This window comes from Periplaneta americana, chromosome 8, assembly GCF_040183065.1.
Source record: "Periplaneta americana isolate PAMFEO1 chromosome 8, P.americana_PAMFEO1_priV1, whole genome shotgun sequence".
In the NCBI taxonomy this organism is placed as follows: Eukaryota; Metazoa; Arthropoda; class Insecta; order Blattodea; family Blattidae; genus Periplaneta; species Periplaneta americana.
Genome location: NC_091124.1, coordinates 115,436,581 through 115,456,791, shown reverse-complemented (window position 1 = coordinate 115,456,791; position 20,211 = coordinate 115,436,581). Strand labels below are relative to the sequence as shown.

At 36.7% G+C, this 20,211-nt stretch overlaps 1 protein-coding gene across 8 annotated transcripts in view; it reads left to right on the top strand.

The window, feature by feature from the left end:
* LOC138704971 (uncharacterized) overlaps positions 1-20,211 on the top strand; it is a 157,604-nt gene that overhangs the window by 30,786 nt on the left and 106,607 nt on the right. For 6 of the 8 annotated variants that reach the window (XR_011333514.1, XM_069833454.1, XM_069833452.1 and 3 more), the window contains exon 2: positions 16,426-16,520. The exons of 1 other annotated variant lie outside the window; for it this stretch is intronic. The gene's annotated coding sequence lies outside the window, so the exon portion shown is untranslated. Of the gene's footprint in view, positions 1-16,076; positions 16,212-16,425; positions 16,521-20,211 lie in introns of those variants that run through there. One more of the 8 variants, XR_011333515.1, reaches the window with a different exon arrangement.

The following is a 20,211-nucleotide window of genomic DNA, read 5'->3' as shown; positions in this document are numbered from 1 at the left end:
TCTGTTTCACTGGAGTGAATTCGTCACAAATGTGACAAAAAGAATCACTTTTTTTAAAAACAGATTTACGTGACATTTTTAAATTCTAATTTCTAAAATGTAACTTACTTACATACTTACTTACAAATGACTTTTAAGGAACCCGCAGGTACATTGCCACCCTCACATAAGCCCGTCATCGGTCCCTATCCTGTGCAAGATTAATCCAGTCTTTATTATCATATCCCATCTCCCTCAAATCCATTTTAATATTATCTTATAATATGGATTCTTAACAAGCTGTTTTTACGGTGATGGGTTGTTAGTCCTTCGCCCAACCTCCAAGCTGGAGGACTACTCCTTATTGGCTGTCCACGACTGCTTATTCAATATATTCGCAGGTACCCTGCATATCTGGAGGCCGTCTCCTCTATCTCCTAAAATATAACTAATGACGATAATTAAACCCTTCATGTCTCATGCAGAATACCACCTCAACTGAAGGTTACAACTAAACTGAAGCAAATTCAAACGGCTCTCGTAGTTCATTGTTGAATAAACCATTCTGACACGGTAATAAAATATCATCTGTATCAGTAAATGGCTCTACAAAGATGATCTGCCCATCTTAATCTTGCTTTTAACATAGTAGTGTTGTCATATTTGTACAATGTGTTAAACGCGAAATAATGTGGATTTTTAAAGAAGATAGGCCTATATAAGAAAATCAACAATTGTTCGTCTCAAAAATTCCAACTGATGGAATATTTTGTTTGTTATTTTTTAATTAAACACTCCAAAATTAGTAATCAATCTATCTTCTTAATGTGTCGAGCTGTTTGCTGACAAAGTCCACTATAGTCCACTGTCAGGGCCGTCCCGACGATTTGGGAAGCCTGGGGCGGAAACGAAGCGTGGGGCTCTCTAAATAAGGCAGAAATGCGAGTTCCAACAAATAGAATAATAATAATAATAATAATAATAATAATAATAATAATAATAATAATAGAATCAAGGGTAACAATCGACTTCGGGCCATGCAGCTAGATACTCCGCTGTCATGACTCCTTATCAGTCATTAATATTATAACAATGTTAAATCATAAATTTGAGGTATTTGGAATAATTCCGGGCTACATTGTCTTATCTAGGGCTACTATTAAACATTACAGCACAGTTGATATAAGCTAACATACCTTAGAGAAAGACAATTTTCCTTGCTTTTTTGCAGCAAACTCTTTCATCAACTCCTCCTTTATCGGGGATTGCAGAAACAGCACATGTCATTACGCCACACATAGTGACATGTGGTGTTTCTGCAATCCCCGATTCTTTTGTAGTTTCTTGGTCGTTTCACTTTCAATGGAAATCATTGCCAATTCGTTTAACCGTTCCTGTTTCATCGTGGTCCTTAGAAGTTTTTAATGATTTGCAGCTTTGGAAAATTACGTTCCCATGAGATGACAGTAACAGGAATAGAAGAATTCGATAGGAGATTGTTAGATTGGGGTAGGAATCACAGATGGGCTGCACAAAACCTATTGGCGGACGGCGAGCCAGCATATAGGCAAGTCCGGTCTCAATCCACCCTTTACCGCTTAGCTTCCTCGGGACGGGCGCTCCGCACTCAGTGTTGCCAACTTGGGAGTTTTGCCCCAAATTTGCGGGGAACCACATTTCCAGGAAGAGGTTTGGGGGGATAAAAATGTTAGTGAAATTTTCAGGGGGAAGATAAATTTTAGATGGTTTTTGGGAGTGTTTTTCTAAACTACGTCATTAGTATCTACTTTTAAATTAATTACAGTGAAACTACTGTGTTTTGTAATTGAACAATGAATATCATGATCATGAATCCTCTCTTCGGCCGGTATCACATCTTGCAAGCATGTTTCCTCACTTTCTCTCTTTATACTCGTATTACATTATGACGATTTCTCCCGTCCATCGTCGCGTTGCACACGTATTCTCCTTGTCTTGCTTAAAACCCTCCGTCAGGCGCAATGTGAATCGTAACATGGTCGGGCGCATAGTCTACACACCAATAGTGCCTGCAGTAAAATGCAGTTAAACAATTTCACCAATCTAAATTTATGCTTTTGATAAAACTGATTTTCATTTCCTTTATATTCGACATAGACTAATTATGTTTTATTTATTAGATTTCATTTTATTTTATACTAAATAGGCCTATTATACGCAATAAATGCCAGTCACTTGAGGTATGAATAACATTTTTAGTTTAACATTAAAATGTCTGCTTGCTCGAGTAAAAGTCGGCCCTCAGCAAGATGCAAGTGTATGGACTTTCAGTGTACTGTGACAATACTTGCAAAATACAACACAATTTTGTCCCGATGCATCAGGAGCCAACCAGTTCGTACTGCGAGGACGAATTACAAGAAATCCAAAGAGTATTCTATTCTATTGCATGCCATTGTGCATGATGTGTGAATATTTTTTCTATTCAATTCAATCATATTTGCTAATTTTTATGTTGCGTTTTTCCAAGTAAAATTAAAAAAAATAGGGGGTGTCTCTGAATTTTAGGGGGATTTTAATATGATTTAGGGGGATTTCTTGTTTCTTTGTTGGCAACACTGTCCGGACTATCGCCATTAAACGGACGGAATACTACCTGGGACCGGTCTGCATAGGAGCTCTCTGTACACATGCGAGTCATGGAAGATAAAATGATTGTATTCACTGAGAATAAAAAGGAACTTTACAAATGCTATTCTTTGTGATTTTAATCACATTACTGGGGTAAATACACTCAGGGACAAAAAAAACCGGACACTTCTATATTTGCTTGTATTTTGTTGCCAATTATTTCAAAATGAAACAACACCAATTTAAACAAAATCATGTTTCATTTAGCACCTTATACGACAACATTTGAAAAAAAAAATCTCTGATGAGAAAATTTACAAAAAATTACAAAGGGTGTATAACTATGGCATCGTTTGGTCTGTTTTTTCATTTTATGGTGCCTTAAACATTAAAAACTCTTTTTAGTAACGGGTATTACGCCCTCTGGCTTGAATAATTGCATCCATACGTTTTGGCATGCTCTCAATTTGGTTAGCAATGTCTTCTTGAGGAATAAGTTCCCATTCTTCGCCAAGTGCTCGCCTCAACTCTTGCAACGATTCTGGTCTCGGTCGTCTATTCTTAACACGCCGTCCCAGCATGTACCACACGTGTTCAATTGGGTTCATGTCTGGACTCCTTGCTGGCCATGGAAGAACATGGATTCCCACTTCTTGGAGATAATCTCCGACCGCATGGGCAGTATGCGGCCGTGCATTATCATGCATTAAAACAAAATTATCGCCTACAAATTGGCCAAATGGCACAACATGATCAGCCAAACATTCATTTATATACCTATCAGCTGTTAGTCTTCCATTTTCAACAAAAACCAACTCTGTACGAGCATCCGTACACACTCCTGCCCAAACCATCACTCCACCACCTCCATACGGCACATTTTCGGAAGTGCAACACTGTGAAAAACGTTCTCCCCTCCTTCTCCAAACTCTTTCACGTCCATTAGGTGAGCACAGATTGAAATGGGACTCATCGGTGAACAGAACACAGCTCCACTGTCCATTTCTCCAATCCCTGTGATCATTTGCAAAACGCAGTCGTTCAACTCGATGCATCCTGAGAAGTCTGGGACCAGTTGCAGGTCTACTTGATATCAGTCCACTTGCTTTCAACCTCCTTCTAACTGTTTTGGCCGAAATTGGGCGTCCATGCATGTTAACAAATTGCTGGGCTACACTAGTAGCTGGCAGGTTGCGCTCCCTAAGAACTCTCAACACCATATACCTGTCTTCATTTGGATTTGTAGCTCTTGGACGACCCGAACCAGGTCTTCTGGTATATTCTAGGGTCTCTCTATACCGTTTTATGGCTTCATGGGTTGTACTTCTAGCCATATTCATAACATTTGCAATGTAACGTACACTGCGTCCATCATCGTAAAGGGCTACAGCTCGAGCCACATCTTCAGGTCGCATCTTGTTTTAAGACAAATGTTACAACCCCACTTAAACTCAGAAAATGTAAAACTAAAGAAATAACGAATGATAATGATAATGAAGCACAAAATGGTTGAGACAAAATTTTTATAGCTGAGACTCCGAAAGCAAGATTGGAATATTTGGTTGTAATGGCTTGTTTATAAAACAAAAAAACAATCAACAATGTATACACGTCTCCATAACAACAGATGGCTACCATAATATTGTATGAGAAGATAATGTTTTGCAAAATACCAGCAATATTAAAGTGTCCGGTTTTTTTTGTCCCTGAGTGTATTACATTATTTCTGGAATTTGATGCAACTTCGAGAGAAGAAAATAAATACTGATTTCTTTTGTTGTTATGCGCTTTGGGAATTATTTCAGTAGATGTGACATTACATTTATAAAATGTTGTAATACATTATACGAGTATTGTCATGCATGAGATATGCTGATTGTATCGTTCATGACTGGCGATCTTAGTGTTCAAATGTTTCCAATCTTTACAACCTTCCCCAGTAGAAAGGCTGCTCAAATTAACCTGACTTGCTAGAAAAAGTCTACAACAAAAATAGTATGGGCCATTTTTTTATTTTGAATAAACTAACCACTTTCTTGAACATCTTTCACCATTTACCAAGATACGAGAGTATAACTCCGAAGAAAAATGTCTATTGTTACTCTCCAAGGGAAAATTATAACTCCCTGAAACTTGTTTTGGTCCTTTTTCCACTGAGAATTCACTTAAGCCAGCATCAATGAATGCACGCCAGTTTCCTGGATCATCCAAAGCATTAGTTGAGTATTTAGATTTTTAGATGGTAGATGTGGCGGAGGAGATTGTGATTGTGGTGGAGATAGTGGGGAATCCTGTTGTTAGGAAGATGAGATAGGGGTAAACATTCGGAATGAATAGTAGGTGAAATAACAGAATCTGAAAGACTTGCAAATTCACCATCGACACTATTAATAACCGAGAAATTACTCTCTATGTTAAAATCTCTAGTAGACTACCCCGTCACAGATTCATTATTATCTGTGGAAAGAAACTTATCACTTGCTCCCCTTTCAGACTTTTGAAATTCCTCGTGCTTTCTTTTTTTTTTGCGCATATCTTCAACTCCTGTCTGATATTTACGTCCCTTATCCCTTTCTCTGCCCGACATAACAACAGCACTAGGAAAAAAATAACTGAACAGAGGAAATAATTCACACACACAGCACTAAAGAAACGAATTCAATAAACATACAACTTGAACAACAATCCACTATCGACTGACAATAGTAACCGTTACCTCATTTCACTACTTCCGAGAAGAAATTCAAAAGTGAGTTTATTTTTACTTTAACTCGGTGCGATAGTTGCGACAACCGAATTTAACCACAAAGCCAATAGCATAACACAACATTAATATTACTGGACTACTGCAACTACTTACTATTAATACTAATAGAAATAATAATTCATTATTAATTCATAGTTTTCTGCCCAAGAGCAGGTCTTTCACTGCAAACCCAGCATTCTCCAATCTTTCCTATTTTCTGCCTTCCTCTTTCTCTCCTCATATGATCCATATTATACTATCAATGTCGTCTATCATCTTATGTCTTCTTTTGCGCCGAACTCTTCTCCCGTTCACCATTCCTTCCAGTGCATCCTTCAGAAGACAGTTTCTTCTCAACCAGTAACCCAGGTAATAATTCCTTTTCCTCTTTGTGATCAGTTTCAGCATCATTTTTTCTTCATCCAGTCTTTCCAACACAGCTATGTTTCTTATTCTCTCTGTCCACTTCACACGCTCCATCCTTCTCCATATCTACATTTCTAATGCTTCTAGTCGCTTCTCTTCACTTTGTCATAATGTCCATGTTTCTGCCCCATACAATGCTACACTCCACACATAGCATTTCACTAGTTTCTTCCTTAGTTCTTTCTCCAGCGGTCCACAGAAGATGCTCCTTATAATAGTAATAATAATAATAATAATAATAATAATAATAATAATAATAATAATAATAATAGTTTAATATTCTGTCCTTCAAGTGTCTAGAATTTGAATCAGGAACTCTAGCAGCGTGTTGAACAGATTCTGTTGTACTGGGTGGGACAAGATATGCCGAACTCAAACCTATAATGAACATAAGAACTGGAAGACTATTTTATTTTATATTTTTATACAACTCAGTAATAACAACGCACATTAACCTTGATGCTGAATGTAGGGTAAAGCGCGGGGAGAAGGGTAATGCTAAAGCTTGCTTCTGAAGAAAACACCTGCAATAATCGAGTTATTGCGTGCTTCTATATCGAATATCGGGTTTGGTATTTATTTGAACCTCCCCGTTTATAAGTAACATGAAATAAAGTAAATTGCCAATAATAAAGATTGCAGTATATATTGTTATGCTACACGGCGAAATCAAGGTTCAATTTAGTACAACACTGTTGGTAATTAAACCTTCAACAAACGGTGCAACATTTGATCCACATACATTAACATTATTGTCAAAAATTGGTTTCGTTACGGATACAAAAGCTATCTCAACATTCATTTCGCTATTTATATTTAAGTTTCTCACAGTAAAAATCGTAACAAGAACATAGTACTAACATTATTTTAATTAGTAGTCGACAGAATGAATTTTTTCCCGGCTTCGGGGCCCCCAAAGCCCGGGGACTGGGGCGACCGCCCCACTTGCCACCCCCCCCAAGGGCCGGCCCTGTCCACTGTAGTCTATGCAGTTTTTGTTTTTCATGAGAAATGAGGGGTATTTTGATTGGTGTTCATTATAGATACCTGTTGCTAGTAACCAGAGTTGGGGTGTAGTAAATAATAAATACTGCAAGGCTGTGTCTTCTGCAACTGGTACTGAAGGCTTTAATTTACTTCTTTTGTGGTTTATGGATGGACAGCATAGAAGAATGTGTTCCAGATCTTCATCATGATTATTACACCACAGACAAGTAGGAATATCACAAAGGTGAAATCGGTGTAGATACAATTGTGTGACAATGTGATCTGTTCTGGCTCTTGTTAAAAATGTTTGAACATGTGTGGGCAAGTTTTTGTACATTTCCAGGTAATTTGTTTGTTTGTTTTTTTTTTTGTACGGACTGTAAAATTTTTCCTTTGTCAGAAGAGAGCCAATTGTTGATTCATAGGTTTATAAAATGAGACTTTACTGAAGCAAAGACACTGGATAGAGATATCACTTGAAGAGGTCTTGGTTGCAAATATGTTGCCTATTTCGCAATGTTATCGACTTTCTCGTTTCCAGGTATATTACAATGACTAGGTATCCATTGAAATGTTATTTCCTTTTGGAGTTTTTTTTAGTTTACTTGTTTCTGAATTGGAATAATTCTATGTGCGTATAGGTTTGGTACATTCCGAAATTAGTAAGATTTAGTTAGTTTTGTCTCTAGCACAAAATGGCTGTTTACCAGGTAGTTTTTTTTACTTCAAAATCATAGCGATTTAAACAACACTATTCTGTTAATGAATAGGCCTACTATGAAATCTTAATATCTATGTACTGTAAATTAATAAACCTGAACTCATGAATCGTAATTTCTCCCCAACACATTTTTATTGCAAGATGATAGTACACACAATGCAATCAATCAAAATAATGTAAATTAATTTCTAGGTGCAGAGGATACACTCGACGCAGATTGGTCGTGTTATTGTAAGACATGACTCATGACACAAAACATCACTTCCCCTCAGACACAGAATTGACAATGCTAGGTTCTGTTGTACAGCTATTGTATTTCTACTTAACAACTAGGAACGTAGGGTGGGTAGGATTAGTACGAATTCCAAGAAAAAAGTTTGTTACCGGTATAAGCTTGTTATATCTCTTCATCTACTATGTGATAATGGTATCGTTCAGTTTATTTACGACTTCCATCTATGGCAGATGATCTGGACGAGATATATGTTTAGTTCCGCCTACGACACCATGGACTTGACGCGTGAGGATCAATACGCTACTCTGAAATTTTGCTTTTGTCTTAGAAAGCCGTGTGCTGAGGGTATGAAATGCTGTAACAGGCATGTGGGGAATTTGTTCTTCCTTCTTACCCTATACCATTGCTCGTAGGTAGGTGATGCAAAATGTTTAAAAATGGAAGGCAAACACTAGTGCTGGGACCCCAACCACGGCTCTTACAAGCGTAAACATTAATACTGCAGCTGAAATTGTGAAGGAAAATAGATGAACAACAATAATAAAGTGTCAGAGATTCTGAGCATTTCATTAGGTACCACCCACAAAACTGCAGTTACACGTGTTACTGTCCAGTGTGTTTCAAGACTGCTTACTTCCGAACAACTGGAGATTCGAGTATAGGTTTGTTTGTAGCTCAAAAGAATATTAGAGGAGAGAGTTGGGGGATTACTTTCGAAGATCATAACTTGGTTGCATCATTTAGATCCGGAGAGCGAACACCAAAGTTCTGTGTGGAAATCTGCATCATCGCCAACACGAAAGAAAGCCAAATCATCTGCAGGAAAAATCATTGTCATCATGGTCATTTCATTTTTTGATATTCGAAAATGTTTTATCAGCATGTTGTACCAATACACACAACTGTGACAGGACATTACTACAAAAGTGTACCGGTATTGAAAACCTTGAACGATCATGCTAGGCGAAAATGACCACATCTTAATGCAACAGGGAGAATAGTTCACCAGAATAATGCACGGCCTCCCATTGCACATGCAGTAATGGCATATTTCACCAAAATGGACGTGAAATGTGTCCTTAATTTCCCTACATCTCTGACTTCTCATCATGTTAATTACTTCCTGTTTTCAAATTTGAAGAATTGCGCAACATAGTTAAAAACAATGTGCAAGAGGGGCTTTTGAAAGACCCATAAAAATGATTTTCAGTACGTCTTTACAGACTGGCTGAAACGCTGGGATACTTGTATTGTAACCAATGGAGATTACTTTCATAAAGCTCAAAATTTGGAGGGTAAATAAAGATGCAATATTACAAAAATCATTACATTCATTATTGAACAGTCCTTATAATGAAGACACAACTCCTTGCAACATTCTAAGCCAGTGTTTTTAAGACTCTGAGAGAATTACACAATAATGAGGTTGTATTTTCTCTGTTATACATATATGATTAATAAGAAAACAGCATTGATGTTTTCGTCTGTTGTATTCCACAAGGAACAACTGAATTAAAAGTTTCGCAATGTCTTGTGTTGCGAAAGTGTAAATATTCATAAAGAACCTTCTTCCAGTTTGTAAAAAGACAAACTGATGTGGCAGAATTCACACCTATACGTATATTTTTCATGATTACAATTGAATATCCTTGTCATATGATGACCATAATGATTTAATAAAGCGTAAAATTTACATTTAAACAGTTGCATTTGCCCTACATTAATGTTATTTGCAAACTGTCCGTCATTAGTGTTTTAGTAATCGTCACTAAGTACGTGCATTTCCCCTAAAAGAATGAGACGACTCTTGGTCGTCGGAAGTTAAAGTTCTACAGCGCGGTTCACTCCATATCGACGTAGCCAGGAAGACATCTGGTCGCGCATGTGTAGGCCTATATTCATCCTACTCCAAAGTGCACATCAGTGCAAAATGTTATCAGTTATCTGCGTATTTCTGGTGTAGGTCTCTTTTTACGTCCTTAATCGTTTCCCTTTCATGAAAGATTGAAATATACCGTGTAACACGAAAGTCATTCGCCAAAGTGGAAAAACAATATTAATTTTGAAGTGACAAACGTAGACATACGACAAAGACAGCAAGCAACATTGTAAGGACCGCGATAAAGACAACAAGGACAAAGATCAGGACCATAGTAACGTACAAGAAACACGACAAACACCACGACAAGGATTATGCCATTACATAGACCAGCATAAGGATTAAAAGTACCAGGACCACGAAAAGGACTTAGAAAGACAACAAGGACCACGATAAGGACCAAAATCAGGACCATGATAATATACTACGACAAGAAACACGATAAATACCAAGACAAGGATTACAATAAATATCACGACATGGACCACGATAAGGACTTCGAAATTTACCAAGATAAGGACCATGACAAAGACAACAAATACCTAATAAAGACCATGACAAAAAGAGCAAGGAGGACGATAAGGACTATTACAATGCCAACAATGACCACAATAAATACAATAAAGGTCATGATAAGCATGTTACATGTTATGTTTTATTTAACGACGCTCGCAACTGCAGAGGTTATATCAACGACGCCGGATGTGCCGGAATTTTGTCCTGCAGGAGTTCTTTTACATGCCAGTAAACCTACTGACATGAGCCTGTCGCATTTAAGCACACTTAAATGCCATCGACCTGGCCCGGGATCGAACCCCGCAACCTTGAGTATAGAAGGGCAGCGCTATACCAGCCTGGTCGACAGGTCACGATAAGGGACTTGTCAAAGACAACAAGGACCACGACAAAAATAATGATCACGATAAGGTCCATAACAAGGGCCACAACAAAGACAAGGATTACGATAAGAAACATCACAAAGACAACTGTGATCACCATAAGGACCGTGGCAAAGACAACAAGGATCATTATAAGATCTACGGCAACGATCACAATAAGGACCATGACAGGAACCATGGAATAACCACCATAAGGACTTCGTCAAAGACAAGGACGATGTTAAGATCCATGGCAACAAAACAAAACAAGGACCTTGATAAGAATCACGACATGAGCCACGACAAACACTATGATAAGTATCACGATAAAGACCATGAAAAACACTACGATAAGGTTCATAAAGACCAAGACAGCGATAAGGACTATGCGAAGGAGAATACGGACCACTATAAGAATCACAATAAGGATCACGACATGGTCCACGACACGCACCACAAGGTTCAGGATGATAAGAACCATAACGTGAACCACTTTAAGGACCGCGACACTGACTACGATAAGGATCACGATATGTCAGAGACAACAAGGACCAGTGTAAGAAGCGTGACATGGACGACAGGAACCACGATAAGAATCGCGACATGGTCCACGATAAGAACCAAGACAAAGACAGAAAAAAACGATAAGAGCCATTACAATGGCAACTAGGACCACGACAAAGATAATAATATTAACGATAAAAAAAGCATGGCAAAGGCAACAATTTTCGCGGTAAGGACCATGGTAAAGACAACTAGGACCAATATAACGACGCGACATGGACAAAGACAGGGACAACAATAAAGAATCATGACATGGAACACAATAAGGACCAAGGTAACGATAGGGACCATGACAAAAACAAGATCGTAAAAGGTCATTACAATGGCAACAAGCACTGTGATAAGGATTCCAACAAAACAGAGAATAACCACAACACAGATAACAATGACCACGATAAAGACCATGGCAAAGACATCAAGGACCATTATAAGAACTTCAATAAGGACAAAGACCAAAATAAATATCATAACATGGACCACGATAAATATCACGGCATAGACCACGACATGCACCAAAACAATGATCGCAACAAGACACTATGGCTTGGACAACAATAATGACCACGATAAGTATTACTACAAAGAAACAACGATCTTTATAGGACCATGACACGGACGAACACAAAGACAAGAATAACAACGACGGCAGTAAGCATCAGGACTTGCATCGCGATACGGATAACAATCAGGACTACAACATGGACACAACAATGACCATGACAAGCATTACTACAAGCACCAAGGCCACGATTAGAAACATGACAAAGACAACAAGGATCATGAATAGGCCCACAACAAAGGCAACAAGATGACGATAAGAATCATGAGAAAGACGACAAGGATTACGATAATGATGACGACATGGACAACGGAAAGCACCACGACAAGGATTACAATAACGACTACGATATGGTTCACGACTAGGAATACGAAAGGACCAAAACCACGATAAGTACCGTGACAAATACAACAAGAATTGTTACAAGGACCACAAGAAGGACAAGGACTAGAATAAGAATCACGTAGAAGACAGCCACTTAAGGCCACGATTTCACAACATATCATTGCTTCTCTGCACCGAATGGCAAATGCCTGCTGTTGGACCTAAATTCTGGACTACTGCTAATGTCACTGTCTTGTCTCGGTAGCTCATACATTAGCCTGTCCGTTCCATTGTATAGCCGAAACGTCTCGTGTTCGATCCCAGGTAAAACTTTCTTTATTGAGGTGTAATTAATTTGTTCAGACTCTCTCGACTGACTAATTTGTCGAAAAATATAGAATAATTTATGCCCAATTTTTGCATCTTACAAATGGGCTGAACCTCGTCTAAAGAAATAAATCTTACCTGGAAGTTAAAAGTATTATTCCTCAAACAAAAAACATAAGAAACAAAAAGAGACCCGTGAACTTAAAATCTTGTCCACATGCCATCAGCTTCTACATATTACAGCTCTAAGTCGATCCGGCATGGAGATTGTGGAATAAGTTCTGATCCTCGGCGAGATTTTTCCAGGTGTTAACAACTTGATCCCACAATTCATCTCGATTTCGAGGGCGTCGGTGTTCATAAGTGGCTATTCTTCTCTTTTTCAATTCAGACCATGAATTTTCGATGACATTCAAATCAGGTGACTTCGGAGGTCAATGAACGATTTCGATCTCGGGTCACCTTTGAAATCATCTTTGAATGCTTGGGGCATAGTGCACGGGATGATTAGCCTGCTGGAAGAGCAATGTTTCTTCGGGAAAACGTTCTCGGGCGGAAGGAAGGAAGGAAGGAAGGAAGGAAGGAAGGAAGGAAGGAATATATTTTCCAGAATGTGCTCGTAAGCCCCGCATTAAACCGGCCATCAATGCATTCTATAACGCCAGACCCATCGTAAGACATCCATCCCCAACCTTTCACACCAGTGCACATAGCGCTGATCATATCGGAGGCCATCCTAACGATAGACATGAACAGGACCTTCGTAATCACTCGAGATGGTTGTTTCGTCGGAGAAAATTACATTTCTCCAATGGAAATCAACTTGATTGGTTGGGAAGGCAAGACGGTCGACAGCTTGTCCTTCCCCCAATATTTCCATTTGCGCAGCCCAGTTGATCACAGTCTGTGAAGAACCGGGAAAGTTAGATTCTGCTCTTATTTCATTAGCAGTTCGGAAGGGGTCCTGTCGTACTGTCTCGAATACGAAAGCATCCACTTCCAACGAAGAAATCCGCGGACACCCAGGAATAGGGCGACTTTCGACCTCCCCTGAATTTTGGTAACGATGAACCAACCTCGCGGCTGTATTGCCATGAACACCGACCAAACGGCCAGCAGATCTGGCCCATATCCAGCATCAACTAGAGCTATAACTTGCTGTCTCATATCACGTCGGTTCGCCATTACGATGAGAAATGAGGGATGACGATAATACTTTATTGTACACAATGACTATTTAAGTGATATAGAATTATTTAAATAAGGGGCATCTTGCACAGTAAAAGTTAATAAATCAACCCGAAATTAATTATTTAAATAACAGGATATAACAGGAAGTCCAATTGTTGCGAAACTAATCAAATAAAATCTAATTGCATTAAGCAAAGAAATCCCAAGTTATTACACCACTTGCTACAGCTAAATTGTAGGTTATTAACATAAACATTGAATAGGTCCGTGCTTATGCGTTGGACGACAAAACCAAACATCGAAAGTTCGAATCTTGCCGAGGAATGTAACTTCTTGCTTTTTATAATGTAAATCAAACTTTTAACTACAATCATTCATATTTCTTATATCATTTATTAATATTTATAGCCAACATTGAATTTGTAATGAAAATACTTTAGAAACCTCATATGGAATTTGTGATCTGTAGTGACATAAACATAGATTATTATCTCTCGGAACTTTTCCGTAAAAGTAAATTAAATTCACTCATTGAAACTGAGACCCTTAGTCGTAGAGTAATTTTCCCAACTAGCATACAAGCTAGAAGTAGTACAACCACTGATAAAAGTTTTAGAAACAGAATTAGACTGAATTCCTATTCGACAGAACTTACAATCAATGGTTTGTCTGAATATGATAAACAAATTCTTAATGTTTCCAGTGAACAATTCCAAAATATTAATTTAATAACTAAAAGAGGGCCGTAAATGCTAATCTAGTGATTATTTATATTTATGTATGCAAAATGAATCTTGGAAAAACGTATATAATACTAGTACTACTGATATTAAGAGTAAATGTAATGTATTTTTCACTGCATTTCAGAATCACTTCAGTGAATGTTCTCCACTCAATGTTGCGAAAAAATTCAAAAGTAGAAACTTATAGATAACGCAGGGACTTAAAAATGTCATGTTTTAAACCAGGAATCTATCATGTAATGAGTAGCAATGTAATGATTCTCATGTTCTTAATTACTACAAGAAGTATGTGCAATTTTATCAGTTATAAAAGAGGCAAAGTGAATACATTTGAATAGAAAAGTACAAAATTCAGATAATCCAATTAAAGCTATTCGGAATATTATTAAAGTTAAACTTTTAGATATTCTAAGAAAGAAAATATTTTTTCACTAAAACAAGTGATTATAAAGTAGAGGATCCCAAACCTATTGAGATTCTTTTAACGCCTTATAGTATAAAGTACATAAATATTGACATCTTAAACATTCAAGATTTTTCAATTGTTTACTTAACAGATGGATTTAACAATATAATGAATATTAATAATGTAATTAGTCAATAACTGCAACATTGATTTTTCATTAAATCATAACATGAATAAAACTGACTGCACATTAAATTAAACAGTATTGTAAACACGTAGATAAAATACTTAAAATCAACTGAAGGGGTGAGAATGAAATAGTGCAAAGCCACACTTTTAATAAAAGTTGTTTTGTGCGAGTGCATTTCTTACACGTATGGGAAAGCTATTAATAAAATATTGTAATAATTACCCAACAAATGACATGGCCTAAGGACTCTAAACCTTTGTAAAAGTTTGTGTGTGTGGCTTAGGAATATTTTTAAATTTCATTTTAATTGGTAGTTTTTAATATATCGATGGCTGAGAACCAGACTATTCTAAGTCCAACTTTTTATAAGAAAGAAATTTGTGTTTCATTATGTTCCAGTTCTTGTCTGCATATATGAATCGAACAAAATTGTAAATATTACTCTCCATAAGGTTACTATGAAGCTATTCCAAATTGTTTCATGAAGCTTTGAATGTCAGGAGCTTAAAATAGCTCTCCTGAAAGAAAAAAAAAAAGTAAAATGGACTTGGAACAGTCTGGTTCTGGGCCATTGATATATGCATTTACACTGTATATATATATATATATATCATGACCTATATATGTCAATGGTGTAAATGCATTCATTAGATTAACATTTATAATATAATAATTTGTAATTTTGTATTGTTTGTGTTCATTAACACTTAATCTCAGAACTTTGTAGAACTCTATTTCAACGTTATTTAGACAAAAAAAGTTCTGTGCGGGATATCGATCTAATCATGAAGGTCCAATGTCAATTTGACTACACGATTTATGTATATGTATGTATCTATTATTTACGTTATATTACCATATTTTTGGCAGTTTAAGTACCTTAATATTCATTATCTTGTGTATCAGTGCTCTGGTGTCCGATCATGCGCAGTGTCTTACTTCTGAGGCTTTGGAATATTCAATCGCCTCATTCTTTTCTAGGGAAACTGTACAGAACATTAAATGTCACATGTAGATTTCTCTCGAAAACTTCCGGAACAATTTATGAATCGCATTGTATATTCATCCTCCGCTCATGTATATAGGTACTGTATATAATGTGCTTATGATTCTTGAAAAAAAACTTAATACGTATACAAACACTACAGTATGGTGCCAGACAGCTTAATGCTGTGAATGTAATATTGTATTTGCTTAGAGATCTATTTCGTTGGCTCGGATTCTACTACCTATACCGTTATCAATATGTTATGTGCGGACTATGAAATTACCTTATCTCTTTATCTCTATGATTTACTGTGAAGTGCTGAACTCGCTTTTAGTGGTTAAAATTATTTCGCACATCAGTCTGTTAATATACAAATGCACTGTTCAACAAAATTCTGCTTGTTTAGAATACCTTTAAATTTGGATGAGCTATGTTTCTGGAAGCATTTAATTAAACTAGTAAATATTGTCATAGATTATATATGTATATGTATGTAATAGATACAAATGACTTCATAACTGTACACTTATATTGAATTTATAATTTATTTCTAAATAAGGACTAAATTTGTCATTTATAATAGCCAAAAGAAACTACAATTTCATATATTGTATCAATAATTTTGTGTAATGCAGTCAATATTTAAGTTTTGTTTCATGTATGTCTTTGCAGGACCCTTAGAAATGAAAGCATGGTGTCTGATACTATATTCATCTTCCTGTGCAGTATCTAGTCTCCTGTAAAGATTTATTTCATATTTGGTACTTGTGAGTATTTAAATATGTTTATTATCTTTAAATTAAGGTATTTACATTTAGATTACTCTGGTGTGTCTCATTCTAATGTGGGCCGCGCGCAGGGTTTCTCGGTACACATCAAACACTGACTGAGAACACGTCGTAGTCAATGTGAGACATTCGACCATTGTAACAGGCTTTTGTTTATCTACAGAGCAATATGTCTTTAAAAAGTTGACCTATGTAATACGGCTGAGATTTTGTTTTCTTTAGAAAATCATTTCTTCATATAAGATTCCTACCTACGTACAGAGTCCGTTCTTCCAGTTCAAAGGCTTTTTGCGGATGTGATGTAAAGGTACCGAATTGTAAAGCAATCTGTAAATTAGCAGACTACATATTTATCTAGGCCTATAAAATCCATACAGGCGACTTGTCCAGCAAGCGGAAATTTCTCACTCTTCGCGCATAGAGCTACAATTATTGTAAATAAACCCATAGCAATTTGGTGTGTGTCATGAGCTAAAGCTGGGCGATCCTGAAAAAGGCGTACATTTTGTAAATGGGTTGCGAATAGTGTGCATGATGAGTAAATAGACCCATAACTTTTATTCTCCAACGAGGCTTTGATCCATTTCCAAGGGTACGTAGATTCACAAACTTACCGCTACTGGTCCACCAAAACCATATCAAGATGTTTCCCTACATGACTAGAAAGTTGGTGTGTGTTGTGCCATGAGCGGGAAAGAATTGTCGGACCATTTTCTTTTTCAATAAAAGATTAGGCCCTAATGCAAATGGGTATGTGAATTTGATTTTATATTTCCTTTCCAAGAGATGATGGAGATGGAATAAAAATTCCACATTCTTTCTATAGGATTCCGCCACATCAATCAAGTAATTAATTAAATGTTCTAGGACAGAGTCATTAGTGTTGATCTGAGACTCCGACCTTACCCCGTGTGTCTTTTATCTTTGGAATTCAACGAAAGATGAAGTATACAGGAAAAGCTCATGTACTGTACCTTAGAATATCTCAAGCACCATATATTTCAGGAGATTACTTCTATTTCTAGATGGAAACTGTAGTTAGTAATGGAGACAATATTAGGCCCAAGTAGGTACCAAAAGATGTGACATAGAGAAGGAGGGCGGACGGTTTGGGCATATTCTTGGTTAAAATTGGGTGAGTACATAACAACCAGTTAGAAAGAGATTATAGAGTGGCCCTTCGAGCATTAAAGTAAATAGAAAGGCCGTTAAATACTACTCTACCTGATGAACGTGGCACAAAAATAACAGCTCTCTCAGATCACCTGATCTTGGGCAAAACATTACACAGTATGCTGTACGTACATGCAATTTATTTCAAAGATTACGAAAATGACAGCCTATCCTAGAATGTATTAAGATAAAACTAAAGTTTTGGTAGATCCTAATTGTTTTATAGTACAACATGAAATAACTTAAAGAAAAGCCTGCTATAAATGTCTCATGAAAGTATGGGATACTTTTACTGTAGACGTTTTTGTACGAAAATTGAAGTTACAAATTACTGAAAATGCATTAAGACTGAAAGAAAGGAGTTGACACAATAAGGGACACTGTTATCTTTTATGTTTATTCGTGGCAATTTCTTTACGTCACTTGACAATACTTTGCACTTTCTTGTCTGACAGTGCCCTTCATGAGTGAAAACATAGGTTATGTAAATTTTATTGATTTGAAAACTGTAATATTGTGAGAAAGTTGTGTCTTATAGAAACACTAAATATAATAGCGTTGATTTTGTTATTAACATCTTGAGGTATGTATCCAGCCTTATATTTTAGAAATTCTCCGTAAGTTCGGTAAGTTTACTTACTTGTAAAACTAGAATATAGGCCTACTGTGTCTTTATATTATAATAATTTAATTTACAGATTAATAAAAATACAATTATGTAATCCCATAAAAAGGAAAAGATCACACTGGCAGCTACTTATACAAAGAGTAAGGAGAAAGAGCAAGTTGTTTTCGTTCTTTCTCATCAAATGAATGTTTGAACAAATGTAATAAAAAATGGTAACTCATTATGTTTCAGAGTTTTACAATTTTATATCCTCGGTAATTATACGTAGGTAACAATGAAATATGGACGTCTTGTAAATTATAACTAAATCCTCATAACAGGCCTTATAACTAAATATAAAATTATAATAATACTGTTAAAATGAAAACTTACAAATGAAGTCATGACACAATAATTATGTATAAAAACTAGAGGAAAATATTATTTCTACGTTGTTCACATAAATTAGATATTTATATTTAAATAAACAACAGTATAGGCCTAATACTTTATTTTTATACATTGTATTCTGATTTTATTTCAAACCTGGGTAAAACTGCTCTTGACCTTATAAATCATCTATGTTTTTTTACCCATAGTGGAACTGGAAGCTTCAGTCACAAGCTTCGTACATCTCTCAACTGGCTGAGCGTGACAAGGAAATAAGTCCATTACTAGTGAACCGTATGTTTAATTTATGGGTTGTCTTCGAAATAGACCTACTTTTTATAAGCTATAGTCCATCGTCTTCATGGAGTTGTTCACTATATATTTATCTTCGAAGTGTAGGGAGATGCACTATCACCTTTACTTTTTAACTTCGCTCTAGAATATGCCATTAGGAAAGTTCAGGATAACAGGCAGGGTTTGGAATTGAACGGGTTACATCAGCTTCTTGTCTATGCGGATGACGTGAATATGTTAGGAGAAAATACACAAACGATTAGAGAAAACACGGAAATTTTACTTGAAGCAAGTAGAGCGATCGGTTTGGAAGTAAATCCCGAAAAGACAAAGTATATGATTATGTCTCGTGACCAGAATATTGTACGAAATGGAAATATAAAAATTGGAGATTTATCCTTCGAAGAGGTGGAAAAATTCAAATATCTTGGAGCAACAGTAACAAATATAAATGACACTCGGGAGGAAATTAAACGCAGAATAAATATGGGAAATGCGTGCTATTATTCGGTTGAGAAGCTCTTATCATCCAGTCTGCTGTCCAAAAATCTGAAAGTTAGAATTTATAAAACAGTTATATTACCGGTTCTTCTGTATGGTTGTGAAACTTGGACTCTCACTCTGAGAGAGGAACATAGGTTCAGGGTGTTTGAGAATAAGGTGCTAAGGAAAATATTTGGGGCTAAGCGGGATGAAGTTACAGGAGAATGGAGAAAGTTACACAACACAGAACTGCACGCATTGTATTCTTCACCTGACATAATTAGGAACATAAAATCGAGACGTTTGAGATGGGCAGGGCATGTAGCACGTATGGGCGAATCCAGAAATGCATATAGAGTGTTAGTTGGGAGACCGGAGGGAAAAAGACCTTTAGGGAGGCCGAGACGTAGATGGGAGGATAATATTAAAATGGATTTGAGGGAGGTGGGGTATGATGATAGAGACTGGATTAATCTTGCACAGGATAGGGACCGATGGCGGGCTTATGTGAGGGCGGCAATGAACCTTCGGGTTCCTTAAAAGCCATTTGTAAGTAAGTAAGTGTAGTGAACACAAAAAGCTATGTTCGGAGGGACACAATTTGTCTCGTTTCATAGTTATTACCAACTGTTTCTCCAGTTCCTTTTTTTTTTTTTTTTTTTTTTTTTCAAAGGGATCTGTAGTACACTAGAATGGTATGCCGGGCTTTATTTCACATTTACG